The sequence below is a fragment of the Triticum urartu genome, chromosome 3A (assembly GCF_056163025.1).
Source record: "Triticum urartu cultivar PI428250 chromosome 3A, HENAU_Tu73, whole genome shotgun sequence".
Classification (NCBI taxonomy): domain Eukaryota; kingdom Viridiplantae; phylum Streptophyta; class Magnoliopsida; order Poales; family Poaceae; genus Triticum; species Triticum urartu.
In genome coordinates, this window is record NC_141875.1 from 225,635,622 (window position 1) to 225,640,000 (window position 4,379).

Genomic DNA, 4,379 nt, shown 5'->3' on the forward strand with positions numbered 1-4,379 from the left:
TGGGGATGCTTGATACGTCTCAAACGTATCTATAATTTTTGATTGCTCCACGCTATATTATCTTCTGTTTTGGACATTATTGGGCTTTATTATTCACTTTTATATTATTTTTGGGACTAACCTATTAACCGGAGACCCAACCCAGAATTGCTGTTTCTTTGCCTATTTCAGAGTTTTGCGGAAAAAGAATATCAAACGGAGTCCAAACGGAATGAAACCTTCGGGAACGTCATTTTTGGAACGAACATGATCCAGGAGACTAGGACCCTACGTCAAGCAACCAACATGGAAGCCACGAGGTAGGGGGGCACGCCTACCCCCCCCCCCCCAAGGCGCGCCCTCCACCCTCGTGGCCCCCCTGTTGCTCCACCGACGTACTCCTTCCTCCTATATATACCTACGTACCCCCATACGATCGGAAACGGAGCCAAAACCCTAATTCCACTTCCGTAACTTTCTGTATCCACGAGATCCCATCTTGGGGCCTGTATTGGAGCTCCGCCGGAGGGGGCATCAATCACGGAGGGCTTCTACATCAACACCATAGCCTCTTCGATGATGTGTGAGTAGTTTACCTCAGACCTTCGGGTCCATTTTTATTAGCTAGATGGCTTCTTCTCTCTTTTTGGATCTCAATACAATGTTCTCCCCCTCTCTCGTGGAGATCTATTCGATGTAATCTTCTTTTGCGGTGTGTTTGTTGAGACCGAGGAATTGTGGGTTTATGATCAAGTTTATCTATGAACAATATTTGGATCTTCTGAATTCTTTTATGTATGATTGGTTATCTTTGCAAGTCTCCTCGAATTATCAGTTTGGTTTGGCCTACTAGATTGATCTTTCTTGCAATGGGAGAAGTGCTTAGCTTTGTGTTCAACCTTGCGGTGTCCTTTCCCAGTGACAGTTGGGACAGCAAGGCACGTATTGTATTGTTGCCATCGAGGATAACAAGATGGTTTTTTTTTCTCATATTGCATGAATTTGTCCCTCCACATCATGTCATCTTGCTTAAAGCGTTACTCTGTTCTTATGAACTTAATACTCTAGATGCATGCTGGATAGCGGTCGATGTGTGGAGTAATAGTAGTAGATGCAGGCGGGAGTCGGTCTACTTGTCTCGGACATGATGCTTATATACATGATCATACCTAGATATTCTCATAACTATGCTCAATTCTGTCAATTGCTCAACAGTAATTTGTTCACCCACCGTAAAATACTTATGCTCTTGAGAGAAGCCACTAGTGAAACCTGTGGCCCCCGGGTCTATCTTCCAACACTTAGTTAATTTCATTGCCTTTTATTTTACTTTGCATCTTTATCATAAAAATACCAAAAATATTATCTTACCATATCTATCAGATCTCACTCTCGTAAGTGACCATGTAGGGATTGACAACCCCTTATCGCGTTAGTTGTGAGGATTTATTTGTTTTGTGTAGGTGCGAGGGACTAGTGCGTAGCATCCTACTAGATTGATACCTTGGTTCTCAAAAACTGAGGGAAATACTTACGCTACTTTGCTGCATCACCCTTTCCTATTCAAGGGAAAACCAACGCAGTGCTCAAGAGGTAGCAAGAAGGATTTCTGGCGCCGTTATCGGGGAGGTCTACGCAAAAGTCAACATACCAAGTACCCATCACAAACCCTTATCTCCCGTATTACATTATTTGCCATTGCCTCTCATTTTGCTCTCCCCCACTTCACCCTTGCCATTTTATTCGCCCTCTCTCTCTCTATCCTCCCTCTCTTTCTCTATTTGCCTCCTTTTTGCCAGTTCCTCCTTTGCTTGTGTGTTGGATTGCTTGCTTGTCACGATGGCTCAAGATAACACTAAATTGTGTGACTTTACCAATACCAACAACAATGATTTTATTAGCACTCCGATTGCTCCTCTTACCAATGCTGAATCTTGTGAAATTAATGCTGCCTTGCTGAATCTTGTCATGAAAGATCCGTTTTCCGGCCTTCCTAGTGAAGATGCCGCTACCCATCTAAATAGCTTCGTTGATTTGTGTGATATGCAAAAGAAGAAAGATGTGGACAATGATATTGTTAAATTGAAGCTATTTCCTTTTTCTCTTAGAGATCGTGCTAAAGCTTGGTTTTCGTCTTTGCCTAAAAATAGTATTGATTCTTGGAATAAGTGCAAAGATGCTTTTATCTCTAAGTATTTTCCTCCCGCTAAGATCATCTCTCTTAGAAATGATATTATGAATTTTAAGCAACTTGATCATGAACATGTTGGAGAAGCTTGGGAGAGGATGAAATTAATGATACGAAATTGCCCAACACATGGTTTGAATTTGTGGATGATTATACAAAAAATTTATGCCGGATTGAATTTTGCTTCTAGAAATCTTTTAGATTCGGCCGCGGGAGGCACTTTTATGGAAATCACTTTAGGAGAAGCTACTAAACTCCTAGATAATATTATGGTTAATTATTCTCAATGGCACACTAAAAGATCTACTAATAAAAAAGTGCATGCGATAGAAGAAATTAATGTTTTGAGTGGAAAGTTGGATGAACTTATGAAATTATTTTCTACTAAGAGTGTTTCTTCTGATACTAATGATATGCCTTTGTCTACTTTAATTGAGAATATATAATAATGAATCTATGGATGTGAATTTTGTTGGTAGGAATAATTTTGGTAACAATGCGTATAGAGGAAACTTTAATCCTAGGCCTTATCCTAGTAATTCCTCTAATAATTATGGTAATTCCTACAACAATTCTTATGGAAATTTTAATAAGATGCCCTCTGAATTTAAGACTAGTGTTAAGGAATTTTTTAATTCACAAAAGAATTTCAATGCTTTGCTTGAAGAGAAATTGCTTAAATTTGATGATTTGGCTAGGAACGTTGACAAAATTTCTCTTGATGTTGATTCTTTAAAACTTAGATCTTTTCCTCCTAAGCATGATATCAATGAGTCTCTCAAAGCCATGAGGATTTCCTTTGATGAGTGTGAGGAAATAACCGCTAGGATGCGTGCTCAGAAAGATTCCTTTATAAGAGCGTGTTCTTCTAGTTTCCATGATAATAAAGGTGAAGATCTAAAATTTATTGATGTGTCCCCTATTAAATATTTGTTTTGCAATATGAATCTTGATAATGATGGGACTGAATATGATCCACCTTTACCTAGAAGGCGTTCCAAAAATTTGGAGTTTTTAGATCTTGATGCTAAATTTGATAAAAGTGGGATTGAAGTGATCAAAACTCTAGATGTTAATGAACCTACTATTTTGGATTTCAAGGAATTTAATTATGATAGATGCTCTTTGATAGATTGTATTTCCTTGTTGCAATCCGTGCTAAATTCTCCCCATGCTTATAGTCAAAATAAAGCTTTTACCAAACATATCGTTGATGCTTTGATGCGATCTTATGAAGAAAAACTTGAGTTGGAAGTTTCTATCCCTAGAAAACTTTATGATGAGTGGGAACCAACTATTAAAGTTAAAATTAAAGATCATGATTGCTATGCTTTGTGTTATTTGGGTGCTAGTGTTTCCACGATTCCAAAGACTTTGTGTGATTTGTTAGGTTTCCGTGATTTTGATGATTGCTCTTTAAACTTGCACCTTGCAGATTCCACTATTAAGAAACCTATGGGAATAATTAATGATGTTCTTATTGTTGCAAATAGGAAATATGTGCCCGTAGATTTTATTGTTCTTGACATAGATTGCAATCCTTCATGTCCTATTATTCTTGGTAGACCTTTCCTTAGAACGATTGGTGCAATTATTGATATGAAGGAAGGAAATATTAGATTCCAATTTCCGTTAAGGAAAGGCGTGGAACACTTTCCTAGAAAGAAAATTAAATTACCTGATGAATCTATTATGAGAGACACTTATGTATTGCCTACCAAAGATGGAAATACCTAGAAATATCCTTGCTTTTTATGCCTAGCTAGGGGCGTTAAACGATAGCGCTTGTTGGGAGGCAACCCAATTTTATTTTTATTCCTTGATTTTTTATCCTTTTAGTAATAAATAATTTATCAAGCCTCTGTTTTGGTTGTGTTTTTTGTGTTTAATTAGTGTTTGTGCCAAGTAGAACCATTGGGAAGACTTGGGGAAAGTCTTGTTAATCTTGCTGTAAAAACAGAAACTTTAGCGCTCACGAGAACTGCTGCCATTTTTATTTGGAAATTGCTATTTAGTTAATTATTTTTGAATATGATTAATAGATAAATTCCTCACGTCCAGAAATTTATTTTGGAATTTTTGGGGTTCCATATCTTCTGATAGCTACAGATTACTACAGACTGTTCTGTTTTTGACAGATTCTGTTTTTCGTGTGTTGTTTGCTTATTTTGATGAATCTATGGCTAGTAAAATATTTTATAAACCATAGAGA